Source organism: Entelurus aequoreus, linkage group LG08, assembly GCF_033978785.1.
Source record: "Entelurus aequoreus isolate RoL-2023_Sb linkage group LG08, RoL_Eaeq_v1.1, whole genome shotgun sequence".
In the NCBI taxonomy this organism is placed as follows: Eukaryota; Metazoa; Chordata; class Actinopteri; order Syngnathiformes; family Syngnathidae; genus Entelurus; species Entelurus aequoreus.
The window spans coordinates 34,884,126-34,902,105 of NC_084738.1; the positions used below are offsets into that span (position 1 = coordinate 34,884,126).

At 45.0% G+C, this 17,980-nt stretch overlaps 1 pseudogene; it reads right to left on the reverse strand.

The window, feature by feature from the left end:
* The window catches only part of LOC133655824 (myosin-4-like), a 249,022-nt pseudogene that overhangs the window by 45,817 nt on the left and 185,225 nt on the right, over positions 1 to 17,980 (reverse strand).

The window sequence follows — 17,980 nt, forward strand, 5'->3', positions numbered from 1 at the left end:
GAGTCCTTTGAGTCCTTTAACTCCTTTAATGAAGTGCTGGCATTGGTGGGGAGGGTGATGGTGGGGGGAGCATGGCTTTGATGAGCTGAAGGCCGTTCATGACGACAGTAATGTGTGTTGAGGCCCTGAGCGAGAGTCCGGTCATTCGGGGCCTGGGGGGTTTTGGGCTTATAGTTCGTAAGGGCCCTTAGACCTCTCCAAACTGCCGCAGAATCATTGGAGCGGAACTGTTATGCCCACTGCCCCGACATGCAATGAGTCATTGGTACACCACTACCTTCACAGGAATGCCCAAAATGTAGGGATAGGGCTATAAAGTAGGGCGAGGGCGTGTATTGGGATTGGGCCCAATTTTACCCTTGTGTAGTTTTACGTGGCCTTGGGCTTGCAGTTTCTAGGGTTGTCAAAGTACTACTACTTTCGTCCCAGATTTAAGGATGTCAAAGACATACACTACTTTCGTCCTAATGTAACAGTGATGATCGGCTTAGTCCAGCTGTGGACTCAAATCTGTGATTCACTCATTTGTGCACTGTAAACTAGTATTACATTTAGTCAGTCCCTGCTCCCACTTGTCTATAATTCACTTCCTCCATCCATCCATCCATTTGTTCCGCCGCTTATCCAAGTCCGGGTCGCGGAGGCAGCAGTCTAAGCAGAGTTGCCCAGACTTCCATGTCCCCGGGAACATCCTTTAGTTCCACAAGGGGGACACCGAAGCGTTCCCAAGCCAGCTGTGAGACATAGTCTCTCCAGCCTGTCCTAGGTCTGCCTCTAGGCCTCGTCCCGGCTGCACATGCACACGAAACACCTCACCAGGGAGGCGTCCAGGAGGCATCTATAGTAGATGCCTGAGCCATCTCAGCTGGCTCCTGTCGACGTGAAGGAGCAGCGGCTCTACTCCGAGTCTCTCCCGGATGACCGAGCTCCTCACCCTATCCCTGAGGGTGATCCCAGACATCTTGCAGAGGAAACTCATTTCTGCCGCTTGTATTCGCGACCTTGTCCTTTCGGACATTACCCTATTCACTTCCTGAATTAGGATTTGGCCAATACCAATTTGCCAAAATGTTTATGCATTTAAGCTTTTTGACTACTCTTTTGCTGACCTTGACCTCTGTTTATGTCTTTTCCTCTAATGGTGAATTAGTGATGTAAAAGGTAAAAAAAAAAGCACCCTACAGACAGATAATTTAGAGCATATGTCCCTTATAGACATATGCAATTTAAAAAGGGAAAAAAGATTTGTATTTCATTTTTTGTGAACATTTGGAGGGGGGTCACTCACCCTTCTTCCTGGCTACCCTACAGACAGATAATTTAGAGCCTATGTCCCTTATAGACATATGGTATTTAAAAAGGGAAAAAATATTTGTATTTAATTTTTTGTAAACATTTGGAAGGGGGTCACTCACCCTTCTTCCTGGCTCGCAAGAGGGATCTGGGAAAGTTTGGAAAGATTCTTGGCGTACTCCTCCTCTATTTTTATCCTGAGAGGGAAGTAAAGAGTTTCATTAGCTCACAGCTTTTACACAACAGTATTCATGTCTGTGTTCATTTCCTGCACTGTGCAACACTGCGATGTAGTACAAAAGGGGAAAACCACATGTTGCAACTGTATGGTTATCATGGTAAAAATACAACAGAAACCCCCAAAAAGGGAAACAATACCTCTCTCGGACAAACTCAGCCATCTCTTTCTGCATCTGTTTCCCTTTGAACTGCTTCTGCACTAACACTTCAAACCCGGTGATGTAATAATTGCACTGGGCATCCTTCTTATCAGTCTAGAAAACAAACACACAGGAAATGTATTGATCAAACACTTAGCAGAAAACATTATAATGTCACACCTTAGTCTAATTAATTGTATTAGCAGCAGGTGGAACTACAAATAGGTAGTAGTGTCAAGAAACACCAGCTTCTAAATTTTACAGGAAACTTTTGAAATTTGAGTCAAAACATCAATAGTTTAGAATGACTGGTAGTCATACTGTAGGTAGAACCCACCTACAATAAACATTGTTTGCAAGCAGTTACAGTTATAAAAAAATTGTCTTTGGGTTAAAATAATTATTTCATGCCCAACACAAAATGTGACACAGTACTTGGAGGAGAATACTTTGTCACCAGACTTGTGCATATCTCAAGATGGATTTTGGTTCTCTCCTATACTTTCTAAATTCTAGAGATTTCGAGGATGTCGCTTGGCAACTCAAAGTTTCTGCTTCCACATGTGGCTAAGCCACTGTCTTTGTGAGGAGTCAAAATTAGCAGGTGATGAAATAATTTTTGATCCCCCAATGTATATAAATATAGAAAAATGATTGTGTAGCTGTGATTATTAGAGGTATTAAAGCTATTGCTGCTTAGAAAGTTTATCTTTAAAATTACATTATGACAATGAATGATAGATATTCTCCTACTGGTAACTCATTATGTGATAACTTAAAATGTTACTTAAAATAAGTAAAGTATTTTACTGCCTTTCTACATGTATACTAATCACATGTCTTTGGTTTGCTATCACTGAGTTCATTTCCAGAAATCAAAGAGGACAGCTATAAAGAAGGTTAACAAAAGGTTGGCAAAAGTTAACTATTAGGCCCATTTACACCGCACAGCAAATCTGATTGTTTTGCACTCAAGTGACTCAGGTTGGATATTTTATGCCAGTCTAAATGCTCCAAAGTGCTTCAAACCTGATATTTTTGCATCGGAAGATAATCCAAATTTGTTTGGAATCTGATCTTTTAAAAGTGACTGCAGTCTAAACGGAAATGCGACCTGATTGTGACTTTTACATCATCTTTGGGCGAACTACGTCATTTGTGTGCGCAGGAAAAGACGCAGCCTGCCAGTGGAAGTGGAAACATTATCACAACATCCAGTGTGGGTGAGCAAAGTATTTTTTCGGCGGCTGAAATTTCAGACCTCTAGTCCATAGTGCACAAATATTGTATGTATGTATTGTATATGTATGATATTTATTATATGTAATGTGTATTTATTATATGTAATGTGTATATATATATATATATATATATATATATATATATATATATATATATATATATATATATATATATATATATATATATATATATATATATATATGTATATACATATACACACACATATACATGCATGCATTATACATACAGTATATAATATATACATACATGCATACATACACTTTGATTCCAAAGAAATAGTGATTGTGGATGTCCGAAATTGACTTGTACGGGGTAGCGTATTTGGTAAAATGTTACGTACAATGCGTAAGTTCTTAATACAAGGTAAAAAATAAAGCAGAGTAGATCCACACTAATGTCTGTGTCTGCTCCACTTACCAGCTATAAAAAGATTATTAATATATTACATTATATAATTTGATTCATACATTGTATTTATTTCATTAATTTTCACGTAAAAAAACACTTTTTTAAGGTGTGGGGACTTTTATTTTGCAAAGTAGTAGCAGTAGTAATGACTTCCTTGTTCATTTACAGAATCCGGTCAACTTCCTTTGTTTTCGCTTTTTCGAATTGTACATGTAAGTGACGTCAATGCCATATTGGGGCCACATTGGGGTCTGTGCGCGTTTATACTAGAGTCTGATAAAGATCACATTTTACTTGCAGTGTAAACAGTCAGCTGGAAAAAATCTGATTTCGATTTGGCCTGCAGTGTAAATGTAGTCTTAGTTGGTAATCAGGCAGTTTAATTATAAGTTGTATGCAGCTTGATATTCAGATCACAATATTTGTCTTTATTACGAATAGGACAGTATACCTACAGTGTTAATTTCCCTGCCAAGTGGAGAGTGAAGGTAATGTTGTGATTGCTTTGAAACATTTAGTGAGTATGTAAACTACATAATCATACATAATAATGACACCTTGACGGAGGTGGTCTATAAAATGGTGGTGTCAATTATGATAAGGTATTTTTTTTATTCATTAGTTCACTAAAACACTGTGAGATCTGCGTTGGCCTAAACACCAACATATTTTCAACTTTGGCAACAGTTTTCATATTTTGTGTATTAACACAAGAGCTAATACAACTATGTTCAACCAAGAAACTAAAGGAGTTGGACTAATTATAATTTTTCTTTGATCAAGGGGAATTTTAATTTGCTTGGACTTAATATTTGAATATCTCAACAATATTTTTCGAAGGTTATTTCTTTTAAAAAGGTAGTTAGATCCGACAATCTTTCAGCATTATTACATTTTTTTTATATTATTATTTTTTAAGTATGATGTACTTTATTGAACATATACTTGATGGCATGAGTTTTAAAATATTAAACTGATCCAACTGAATGTTTAGCTGCAGTGGTGTCTGACTGCCATATGTTACAAAAAAATAGGCAATGAACTTGTTAAAACAGTTATTTCTTTAAATATTCAATCCCAACTTGGCCTTTTAGCAGCACTGGTACAACCAGCCTTTTGTGCATTTACTAAGTATTATTCAAAAAATCTACTCATATCTGTAAAGTTATAAAACATTTGATTGACCCTTAGACAACACAGTCAAAACAATAATGATATAAACATCTGTTACACTTGCAACATTTTTAATCAGACCAAGACAAAACAATCTGTCTTTGAAGATATTGCATAACTATTTAGCAGTGCTTCTTGTGTGGTGAGAGTGGTTTCTTGAAAAAATGTGATGGAAGGCTAACCCACATGTTGAAGGAACAGAAGCAATTCTAGTTGAAGGCATTGCATAGGTTGACCACGGCATATTTCAGCATCCCCATTTTTTTAGAGGTTTCAAATTTAGGGTTAGCAGCCACAGCTCATTCTGTGTGAACTATGAGTCAAACTTACACTCTTTGGAGTAAAATGACAGTATTCGTTAGAGATGTCCGATAATGGCTTTTTTGCCGATATTCCGATATTGTCCAACTCTTAATTACCGATTCCGATATCAACCAATACGATATATACAGTCGTGGAATTAACACATTATTATGCCTAATTTTGTTGTGATGCCCCGCTGGATGCATTAAACAATGTAACTTTACCATGAATTGATTAATGTGGACCCCGACTTAAACAAGTTGAAAAACGTATTCGAGTGTTACCATTTAGTGGTCAATTGTACTGAATATGTACTGTACTGTGCAATATACTAATACAAGTTTCAATCAATCAATCAACAACAAGGTTTTCCAAAATAAGAGAACAACTTCAACTCCAGTTATGGAAAAAAATGCCAACATGGCTCTGCCATATTTATTATTGAAGTCAAAAAGTGCATCATTTTTTTTAACATGCCTCAAAACAGCAGCTTGGAATTTGGGACATGCTATACCTGAGATAATCCTAATACCCACTACAACTATGGGAAATACTATACTTTGACTTTCACAAAGTGCATTATTTTTTATTTTTTTAAACATGCCTCAAAACAACAGCTACAAAAACAATGAAGGCACACAGCTTCAGTCCAGAGTATACTAGCGCATACTTGCCAACCTTGAGACCTCCGAATTCGGGAGTTGGGGGGGCGGGGTTTGGTGGTAGTGGGGGGTGTATATTGTAGCGCCCCGGAAGAGTTAGTGCTGCAAGGGGTTCTGGGTATTTGTTCTGTTGTGTTTATGTCGTGTTACGGTGCGGATGTTCTCCCGAAATGTGTTTGCCATTCTTGTTTGGTGTGAGTTCACATTGTGGCGCATATTTTTAACAGTGTTAAGTTGTTTATACGGCCACCCTAAGTGTGACCTGTATGGCTTTTGATCAAGTATGCATTGCATTCACTTATGTGTGTGTAAAAGCCGCATATATTATGTGACACGCTGTTTGTATGGAGGAAAAACGGACGTGACGACAGGTTGTAGAGGACGCTAAAGGCAGTGCCTTTAAGGCATGCCCCAAATATTGTTGTCCGGGTGGAAATCGGGAGAATGGTTGCCCCGGGAGATTTTCGGGAGGGTCACTGAAATTTGGGAGTCTCCCGGGAGAATCGGGAGGTTGAAACCGATACTGATAATTTCCGATATTACATTTTAAAGCATTTATCGGCCGATATTATCGGACATCTCTAGTATTCGTGCATTCATTTATGTTTCACAAACAACCACAAATTGTATTTTAAATGGTTCAGTGCTAAACTTAAAGCTCGACAAATGTAATACATATTTTTATTGCATTTAGGGTTGTCTTCAATTATTCGACGATTCGATTTGGAGTAGTCTGAATCGACCATTAACCTCACATCCGATTTTAAACTCACACTTCTTCCCTCCGTGGGAGGGAGGTGGGTTAATAACTTCTGAATTAATTGCATTCATCATGTCTTCTTTAAATATTAGAAAAAGATTTGTGTTTGAAGACAAATATTTTGTAGAGTAAGAGATAAATTGGTTGTCTCTTCAGCCTTTTTAAAAGTGGCCGCTGCCTTGTGATGTCACTTGTCTATAAAAACAGCTTGCCGTGTTTTGGCCTCCCACATCTCTCATTATATAAAATATATTCCTCTGAGCAATAATATTTTACTAATAGTGTGTTGGGAGGTTATTTCTACATGGAGGATATGATTAATGCTAGTTAGGACTAGGGATGCAGCGATTAAACGGTTTTACTATTAACCGTGATTAAAAGGTTATTTAATCGAAATGGCTCCACAATACTGTGTGTTTCAGTCCTCCTCACTCGCTATAAACCAGCCCTTCTCAAATAGTGGGGCAGGCCCCCAAGGGGGGCGCGGTGCGATGCCAGGGGGGCCGCATGTGACCTCGGGGAACATGCTTTTTTTGCCGTACCGGGATATGATGAAGAGAATGTAGCACTTGGCTTCACTGTAACCACGATGGGAGACGAGGAAAGACCGGTGTGTTGATTCCTTTAGTGTTAATAAGCTTACAATGTTATGCAGAGGTATAGTAATAGCAATTTTATGGACAAATTATACTCTTTATAGTCACGGTGCAGAGCGGGGGGGTGGTCGCAAAATATTTTCTTTTTCCTCGGAGGCGCTAAACCATACTTGCCAACCTTGAGACCTCCAATATCGGGAGGTGGGGGAGGGGGGGTGATTGGTCGGGGGGGCGTGGTTGGGGCGGGGGCGTGGTTAGGGGCGTGGTTAAGAGGAGAGTATATTTACAGCTAGAATTCACCAACTCAAGTATTTCATATATATATATATATATATATATATATATATATATATATATATATATATATATATATATATATATATATATATATATATATATATAAATACTTGACTTTCAGTGAATTCTAGCTATATATATATATATATATATATATATATATATATATATATATATATATATATATATATATATATATATATATATATATATATATATATATATATATATATATATATATGTGATGGTCCACAACTGTATGTGGCAAAATGCAGCTCCACACTGCTGTCGCTTCAACATATCACTGGCACCAGGTGGATTATGAATTTCTTTTATTACTGTGTCCTGCAAAACAGTGCAAATTGTGAGACTGTGAGTCCACTTGGGTCACGGGATTATCAATTGGAAGGCGTCACAGTTCTGAGCCCTTCCCGCAGGTAAAGTACATACCACTTCTCGCCAGCAACAGGCGCTGTTGCAATACTTCATTCATAATTTAATCAAGCATAATGAACGTCTGTTTCTACACCGTTACATATATATATATATATATATATATATATATATATATATATATATATATATATATATATATATATATATATATATTGATTTTATTATATAAATAAAAGAAATACTTGAATTTTAGTGTTCATTTATTTACACATATACACACACACACACAACACTCATCTACTCATTGTTGTACTTGAAAGTACAATGCTTTGTTAAGGGTTGAATTGTCCATCCTCTTTCTATTCTCTGTCACTATTTTTGTAACCATGCTGAACATCCTCTCTGATGATGCATTGCTGTGTGGCACGCACAAAAGTGCTTTCATCAAATGCACGAGAGTGTGGAATCTTCCATCTCTCCCTAGCATGGCCCAAAACCGGTCAATCCTTGCTTCCTGGGGAAGATCTTCCCTGGCAAGCAATTGGTACTCCAGTACTTGTACCCGGAGGCTGGTCAGGTCCAATCGCAGCTGCGGCAGACTTTTTTTTGGGGGGGGGGGGGCTTGGCCTCCAGCTCTGGCTGAATACCGGGAGTTTGTCGGGAGAAAATCTCTGTCGGGAGGTTGTCGGGAGAGGCGCTGAAAATTCTCCCGCTAAAAACGGGAGGGTTGGCAAGTATGCGCTAAACAGAAAATATTTGAGAAGCCCTGCTATAAACAGACATTATGCTGCTACGTTATTGGTGCAATCTGCACAGAACGAAAACAAAGTTACACCAGAAGAGCACGCCCTAAAGGATGGCACTACACCGAGGCTAGGAGGGGCTATAGCCCCATCAGAAATCTGATGATGATAGCTCACCAATTTGCCAAACCTGCCAAAAGCAAGTTGCGGCTAAAGGGTCCAATATGGGGCAGCTTTTGCGGGATCACCACTGAGTTTTACAGGCCAAAGTAAAGGTAAGACATAACTGAGTTAAATTATGTCATTTGCAACACTATATCAAGGGATCTAATGATGTGCATTCCATTTATTATTACCACCTCATAAAAAAGAGGATTAAAAATGAATAAATAAGCATGGATGACAGTTGATGATAATAACACTTGAGTTAATTTCCCACAATGTTACATTGTGGGAAAGTTAATCTTAGTCTTAAATCAATATTACAATTAGTAATGAATTTATGTATTGATAATAATATTTGTGTTTATATTTATTATTTTTGTACTGTTATTATAATGTTATTATTTGATAACATATTTCCGACAGTAATAAATAACATAAAAATCTCCAAAGAATATGTGATTTTATACATGTTTTGTTGTGAAATTAATCAATGCATAAATAATTGTGATTATCGTGAAACCGTGAATATTACACAAACTAAAGTTGTGCAGTCAAAATCTATAATCGTTGCATTCCTAGTCAGGACGGGCGCTCCCGTGGGACTTGCTGGAAACTGTGTAGCTCTCCTACAGAAATGTAGTTACGACTATAACCTCCTCTATTTAGTCAAGTATGATGTGTTCTGGGCAGCACGGTGGAAAAGGGGTTAGTTCAAATGCCTCACAATACGAAGGTCCTGAGTAGTCCTGGGTTCAATCCCGGGCTCGGGATCTTTCTGTGTGGAGTTTGCATGTTCTCCCTGTGTCTGTGTGGGTTCCCTCCGGGTACTCCGGCTTCCTCCCACCGCCAAAAACATGCACCTGGGGATAGGTTGATTGGAAACACTAAATTGGCCCGAGTGTGTGAATGTGAGTGTGAATGTTGTCTGTCTATCTGTGTTGGCCCTGTGATGAGGTGGCGACTTGTCCAGGGTGTACCCCGCCTCCCGCCCGAATGCAGCTGAGATAGGCTCCAGCACCCCCCGCGACCCCAAAAGGGACAAGCGGTAGAAAATGGATGGATGGATGATGTGTTCTTGGTACTGCGCGCCATGATCCAAGTACCTCGCAGACTGTGGTTTAGCCTTTTTTTGAGGTGGAAAAAGTCACAAATTATATCTTTATTTTGTTCATTTTAATGAAAGACTGTATTCCTTTTATACTTACTGTACCTTAACTTTGGAATATTCATGAATATGTAATAGAGCACTTCCATGTGATTTAACTGACACCTAGTGACCAGTCAGTAAACACTACTACATATAATCTGTTTTATTTCTCTTTAAAACAAAAACATTGATTAGACTGATTGTCGAAATGGGCAAACGTTAACTAATCAAGTTTGACTATGAAACTCCTTAGTCGCAGACAGCCCTAATTGCATTACATTGCTTATTTTTAGCTTTATGTAGTTGTGCAACTTACTCATAGAAATATATGTTCATGTGTCACCTAACATAAATCCAGCATAGAAAAGATGCCTCTTAAGTCTACCTGCAGTCTGCATAATGTATTCGATAATTAAGTCAAAATGGGTCAAAAGATTGTTATCAAGTTACTGAAACTTAAAATTCATTTAAACTTCCGAATGCAGAACATCTATTTAACATTACACATAAATGTCAGTTAATGTTAAGACCATAACTACGCAGGCTGTAGCAATGTATTTGTTGAAGTGGGGATAATAGATATTTTGTCTTAGTTTACTCCACTGTGTTATCTCTATGCTCATGGCTGCAGAATGTTTGCACAACACGTAACACGTGGAAGAGATTACACTGCAGGGAACTTCCAAACACAGAGAAGCAGAGGCCACCTGGAATGTGCTGTCTCGCAATGGGGATGCAGTCTATTATCCTGTCAGGCTATTTGGTATATTTCACAAAAGACACTGATTCTCAGAGTGTCGGGGCTCCATGAACATTGAGTATTAACTAAACAATCCAATTTAACCAAGCTTCCATCCATCCATCCATCAATCTTCTTCCGCTTATCCAAGGTCGGGTCGCGGGGGCAGCAGCCTATGCAGGGAAACCCAGACTTCCCTCTCCCCAGCCACTTCGTCCAGCTCCTCCCGGGGGATCCCGAGGCGTTCTCAGGCCAGCCGGGAGACATAGTCTTCCCAACGTGTCCTGGGTCTTCCCCGTGGCCTCCTACCGGTCGGACGTGCCCTAAACACCTCCCTAGGGAGGCATTCGGGTGGCATCCTGACCAGATGCCCGAACCGCCTCATCTGGCTCCTCTCGATGTGGAGGAGCAGCGGCTTTACTTTGAGCTCCCCCCGGATGGCAGAGCTTCTCACCCTATCTCTAAGGGAGAGCCCCGCCACCCGGCGGAGGAAACTCATTTCGGCCGCTTGTACCCGTGATCTTGTCCTTTCGGTCATAACCCAAAGCTCATGACCATAGGTGAGGATGGGAACGTAGATCGACCGGTAAATTGAGAGCTTTGCCTTCCGGCTCAGCTCCTTCTTCACCACAATGGATCGATACAGCGTCCGCATTACTGAAGACGCCGCACCGATCCGCCTGTCGATCTCACGATCCACTCTTCCGTCACTCGTGAACAAGACTCCAAGGTACTTGAACTCCTCCACTGGGGCAGGGTCTCCTCCGCAACCCGGAGATGGCACTCCACCCTTTACCGAGCGAGAACCATGGACTCGGACTTGGAGGTGCTGATTCTCATCCCAGTCGCTTCACACTCAGCTGCGAACCGATCCAGCGAGAGCTGAAGCTCCTGGCCAGATGAAGCCATCAGGACCACAAAAGCAGAGACCTAATACTGCAGCCACCAAACCAGATCCCCTCAACGCCTTGGCTGCGCCTAGAAATTCTGTCCATAAAAGTTATGAACAGAATCGGTGACAAAGGGCAGCCTTGGCGGAGTCCAACCCTCACTGGAAACGTGTCCGACTTACTGCCGGCAATGCGGACCAAACTCTGGCACTGATCATACAGGGAGCGGACCGCCACAATCAGACAGTCCGATACCCCATACTCTCTGAGCACTCCCCACAGAACTTCCCGAGGTACACGGTCGAATGCCTTCTCCAAGTCCACAAAATACATGTAGACTGGTTGGGCAAACTCCCATGCACCCTCAAGGACCCTGCCGAGAGTATAGAGCTGGTCCACAGTTCCACGACCAGGACGAAAACCACACTGTTTGTTACGGCTCAGACCCCTGCCGTCTGTGCGCACCTCGGGACACGCCCACGGGTGCGCTTATCCAGGGACGCGCCGCGCGCGTCTCCGCCCTGCAGCAGCCACCAGCTGAAATCACTCACCAGAAATCTGCACACCTGAGATTGATGAGGGTGTGCCGGATAAAGGCAGGGTGGACCCAAGGATCGGCGCGGGAACTTAGTTTTCTCATGGTGTACCGTAAGCGTCAAGCTTTATGCTCGCTCGTCTTGTTTTCCTCTCCGTGGCTTACTTGTCCCCCGCAGAATTCCCTCCGTCGCCTTGGAAGTGAGCTGTGCGCCTCACTTCTCTGGACCCCTCTGGATTCTGACTGCCTCCCTTGATCCTCGACCCCCCACTTTGGACTTGGACTTCTTGACGCCCCTCTCAGCCCCACGGACCGCCGCTTGTATCCCGGATCACCTGTCTGCCCCCTGGACTTCCTCGTATCTCGTTCAACACTTTGGTAATACACATTCCAGTTAAATACTACACATAGTCTTACACCATACACACTCTTGTATTCTAGTTCACACTCCATTTCCTTAGTTTAGTTGTATTGTTTAGTATTATTATATATATATTGTCTTTATATATATTATAAATATTTGTATATACTGCCCTATATGTTTGCCGTCACCTCCCCTAGTAAACCGTAACAGTAAGTTCCCGCCAAATTATATATAAGGACCTGACGGCACAGTTTTTCTTTAGCTCGTCCCCCAGTTACTTTAGCCCCGCCCCAGTGACATTAGCCCCGCCCCCAGTGACATTTTTTTCCCCTCTCCTCTTTTGCCCCATTCACTATGTCTTTTTCTTTTTTTCGCTCCACACAGGAGGAATTGTCTGGTCCTGTCGACCTGTCTTGGAAGGGAATGTTTAGTAGCAATATAGGCAAGGAAGAATTTTCTCGCCGACTGGACACCCTTTTTCCACCCGCAGTGTCTGTTTCTCAGTCTACTGGTAGCGTCTGGAATCCGCCTTTGGAGGGGGGGGAATGGTACCGACAGCTGTGCTGGTGAGGTAGCACAGCTGCGGCCAGCAAGACCACTACCACCGATCTTGCAGTTTGCCTGGCCGCACCCACCTACCACGCTACCAGCACTTGTCCCTGCGCTAGCCCCCGAGCTAGCACCAGTCCCCAAGGTGACCTCCGAGCTAGCACCAGTCCCTCGGCTAGCTTCCGAGCTAGCACCAGTCCCTCGGCTAGCCTCCGAGCTAGCACCAGCCCCTCGGCTAGACTCCGAGCTAGTACCAGTCCCTCGGCTAGCCTCCGAGCTAGCACTAGCCCCCGAGCTAGCACCAGTCCCCAAGCTAGCCTCCGAGGTAGCACCAGTCCCCAGGATATCCCCCGCATCTCCACCAGCTCCCAGACTGACCCCCACGTCTCCTCCAGCTCCTAGGCTGGCCCTGACCTTCGCCCCTCGGCCTGCAGCGCCGACCACTGCACTTCGGCCGGCAGCGCCGACCTCTGCACCTCGGCCGGCAGCGCCGACCTCTGCACCTTGGCCAGCAGCGCCGGCCTCAGCACCTCGGCCAGCAGCGCCGACCTCTGCACCTCGGCCGGCAGCGCCCACCCCAGCACCTCGGCCTGATCCTCAGCCGTCCTCCTCGTCTCCGGCGCCGCCAACGTCTGCTGCTTCCACGCCTGCATCGCCGATGACGTCCGCTGCTTCCACGCCTGCATCGCCGATGACGTCCGCTGCTTCCACGCCTGCATCGCCGATGACGTCCGCTGCTTCCACGCCTGCATCGCCGATGATGTCCGCCGCTTCCACGCCGCCGATGACGTCCGCCGCTTCCACGCCGCCGAAGACGTCCGCCGCTACCACGCCGCCGAAGACGTCCGCCGCTTCCACGCCTCCGACTTCATCCTCTTCGCCTCAGACGTCACCTCCTCGTTTCCGGCGAGACGCACCATGGCGCCACTCGTGTCTGCCTTCCCGACGGCTAAGATGGTGGCCATTCCTGGGTCGCCCGCCCCGCCGGCCTCAGCGGCGTTCTACTCGCCGCCGCCACCAGACTCGTCCCCGGTGGATTCGGGGACACTTGGGCCGGCGACCCACCACCAGTTCGCCACTCCGCCCTCCCCTGTCTGTTGTTCCTGTTTGGGGGGTTCTACTTCCAGGACATCTGGAATCTGTCCATAGTGGGGGGATACTGTTACGGCTCAGACCCCTGCCGTCTATGCGCACCTCGGGACACGCCCACGGGTGCGCACATCCAGGGACGCGCCGCGCGCGTCTCCGCCCTACAGCAGCCACCAGCTGCAATCACTCACCAGAAATCTGCACACCTGAGATTGATGAGGGTGGGCCGGATAAAGGCAGGGTGGACCCAAGGATCGGCGCGGGAACTTAGTTTTCTCATGGTGTACCGTAAGCGTCAAGCTTTATGCTCGCTCGGCTTGTTTTCCTCTCCGTGGCTTACTTGTCCCTTGTTTCTCCCGTGTCCCCCGCAGAATTCCCTCCGTCGCCTTGGAAGTGAGCTGTGCGTCTCACTTCTCTAGACCCCTCTGGATTCTGACTGCCTCCCTTGATCCTCGACCCCCCACTTTGGACTCAGACTTCTTGACGCCCCTCTCAGCCCCACGGACCCCCGCTTGTATCCCGGATCACCTGTCTGCCCCCTGGACTTCCTCGTAACTCGTTCAACACTTTGGTAACACACATTCCAGTTAAATACTATACATAGTCTTACACCATACACACTCTTGTATTCTAGTTCACACTCCATTTCCTTAGTTTAGTTGTATTGTTTAGTATTATTATATATATATTGTCTATATATATAATAAATATTTGTATATACCTCCCCCTGGTGTATGTTTGCCGTCACCTCCCCTAGTAAACCGTAACACTGTTCCTCCTGAATCCGAGGTTCGACTATCCGGCGTAGCCTCCTCTCCAGCACACCTGAATAGACCTTACCGGGAAGGCTGAGGAGTGTGATCCCACAATAGTTAGAACACACCCTCCGGTTCCCCTTCTTAAAGAGAGGAACCACCACCCCGGTCTGCCAATCCAGATGTACCGCCCCCGATGTCCACGCGATGCTGCAGAGTCTTGTCAACCAAGACAGTCCCACAGCATCCAGAGCCTTAAGGAACTCCGGGCGGATCTCATCCACCCCCGGGGCCTTGCCACCGAGGAGCTTTTTAACTACCTCAGCAACCTCAGCCCCAGAAATAGGAGAGCCCACCACAGATTCCCCAGGCACTGCTTCCTCATAGGAAGACGTGTTGGTGGGATTGAGGAGGTCTTCGAAGTATTCCCTCCACCGACCCACAACATCCGCAGTCGAGGTCAGCAGAACACCATCCTCACCATACACGGTGTTGGTAGTGCACTGCTTCCCCTTCCTGAGGCGGCGGATGGTGGTCCAGAATCGCTTCGAAGCCGTCCGGAAGTCGTTTTCCATGGCTTCCCCGAACTCCTCCCATGTCCGAGTCTTTGCCTCCGCGACCGCTGAAGCCGCACACCGCTTGGCCTGTCGGTACCTGTCCGCTGCCTCAGGAGTCCTATGAGCCAAAAGAACCCGATAGGACTCCTTCTTCAGCTTGACGGCATCCTTCACAGCCGATGTCCACCAACAGATTCTAGGATTACCGCCACGACAGGCACCAACTACCTTGCGGCCACAGCTCCAATCATCCGCCTCGACAATAGAGGTGCGGAACATGGTCCATTTGGACTCAATGTCCAGCACCTCCCTCGTGACATGTTCAAAGTTCTTCCGGAGGTGGGAATTGAAACTCTCTCTGACAGGAGACTCTGCCAGACGTTCCCAGCAAACCCTCACAATGCGTTTGGGCCTGCCAGGTCTGTCCGGCATACTCCCCCACCATCGCAGCCAACTCACCACCAGGTGGTGATCGGTAGAAAGCTCCGCCCCTCTCTTCACCCGAGTGTCCAAAACATGAGGCCGCAAATCCGACGACACAACTACAAAGTCGATCATGGAACTGCGGCCTAGGGTGTCCTGGTGCCAAGTGCACATATGGACATCCTTATGTTTGAACATGGTGTTCGTTATGGACAATCCGTGACTGGCACAAAAGTCCAATAACAAAACACCGCTCGGGTTCAGATCCGGGCGGCCATTCTTTCCAATCACGCCTCTCCAGGTTTCACTGTTGCTGCCAACATGAGCGTTGAAGTCCCCCAGTAGAATGAGGGAATCACCCGGGGCAGCACTCTCAAGTACTCCCTCGAGCGAATCCAAAAAGGGTGGGTACTCTGAGCTGCGGTTTGGCGCGTAAGCGCAAACCACAGTCAGGACCCGTTCCCCCACCCGAAGGCGGAGGGAAGCTACCCTCTCGTCCACCGGGTTGAACTCCAACATGCAGGCTCTGAGCCGGGGGGCAACAAGAATTGCCACCCCAGCCCGTCGCCTCTCACTGCCGGCAACGCCAGAGTGGAAAAGAGTCCAGCCCCTCTCGAGAGAACTGGTTCCAGAGCCCTTGCTGTGCGTCGAAGTGAGTCCGACTATGTCTAGCCGGAACTAGCTCAGGCTCCTTCCCCCCCAGCGAGGTGACGTTCCACGTCCCAAGAGCTAGCTTCTGTAGCCGAGGATCGGACCGCCAAGTGCACTGCCTTCGGCTGCCGCCCAGCTCACTTCGCACCCGACCTCTATGACCCCTGCTATGGGTGGTGAGCCCATTGGAGGGGGGACCCACGTTGCCTCTTCGGGCTGTGCCCGGCCGGGTCCCATGGGGGCAGGCCCGGCCACCAGGTGCTCGCCATCGTGCCCCACCTCCGGGCCTGGCTCCAGAGGGGGGCCCCGGTGACCCGCGTCCGGGCGAGGGAAATCTGGGTCCTTTGTTTTTATCTTTCATTGAGGTCTTCGAGCTTATCGTCAAGCTTATCACTCATAATTGTTTATCCAAATCAAGGGTGTTGAAACGTTTTTTCAAAGAATGCAGTTAGCCATTATGTGGATGTTTTCATTTTGTAAATGTATACCGTAATTTCCGGACTATAAGCCGCACCTGACTATAAGCCGCACCAGCTAAATTTAGGGGAAAATACAGATTGCTCCATATATAAGCCGCACCCGAATATAAGCCGCAGGGTTTTGATGTGTAATTACCGTAGTATATAGGGGTTCCTGCTACCACGGAGGGGATTGTTGGGACAGAGATGACTGTTTGGGAATGCAAAGCGTCCCATTTATTAACAATAAATCTTTCAATCATTCAATCAAACTTTCACATCTTTGACATGGCGAACAGCATTCATGCAGAGTACAAATAATACAACGGTGCAAAGTAATACAAAGTGCTCGCCTGTACGTTATCAAAATAACCAGCCTACCGGTATATGAAAAGTCAGTCTTTAATCATTGTGTCATCGTCTTTCTCCTGTGTACTAAAACCACGGAAATCCTCTTCGTCGGTGTCGGAGAAGAACAGGCCGTATATAAGCCGCACCGTTGTATAAGCCGCAGGGACCAGAACGAGGGGAAAAAGTAGCGGCTTATAGTCCGGAAATTACGGTACTTACAATCGTGGTCAAAAGTTTACATACATTTGTAAACACCAATAATTTCTACAACTCTTATTGCTGGGTATTGTGACCAAACAGCTCAATTTTTGTTTCATCTTACATCACATGGACAAAGATAAGACCTTCTGGAGGAAGGTTCTGTGGTCAGATGAAACAAACATTTAGCTGTTTGGCCACAATACCCAGCAATATGTTTGGAGGAGAAAAGGTGAGGCCTTTAATCCCAAGAACAGCATGGTGGTGTTAGTATTATGCTTTGGGCCTGTTTTGCTGCCAATGGAACTGGTGCTTTACAGAGAGTAAATGGGACAATGAAAAAGGAGGAGTACCTCCAAATTCTTCAAGACAACCTACAATCATCAGCCCAAAGGTTGGGTCTTGGGCGCAGTTGGATGTTCCAACAGGACAATGACCCCAAACACATGTCAAAAGTGGTAAAGGAATAGCTAAATCAGGCTAGAATTAAGGTTTTAGAATGGCCCTCCCAAAGTCCTGACTTAAACGTGTGGAAAATGCTGAAGAAACAAGTCCAAACCATTTTAGCTGAACTGCACCAACTTTGTCAAGAGGAGTGGTCAAAAATTCAACCAGAAGCTTGTGGATGGCTACCAAAAGCGCCTTATTGCAGTGAAACTTGCTAAGGGACATGTAACCAAATATTAACTTTGCTGTATTTATACTTTTGACCCAAGAGATTTGGTTACATTTTCAGTAGACCCATAATAAATTCATTAAAAAATAAAAAAAACTTCATGAATGTTTTTGTGATCAACAAGTATGTGCTCCAATCACTCTAGCATTTTTATTATTG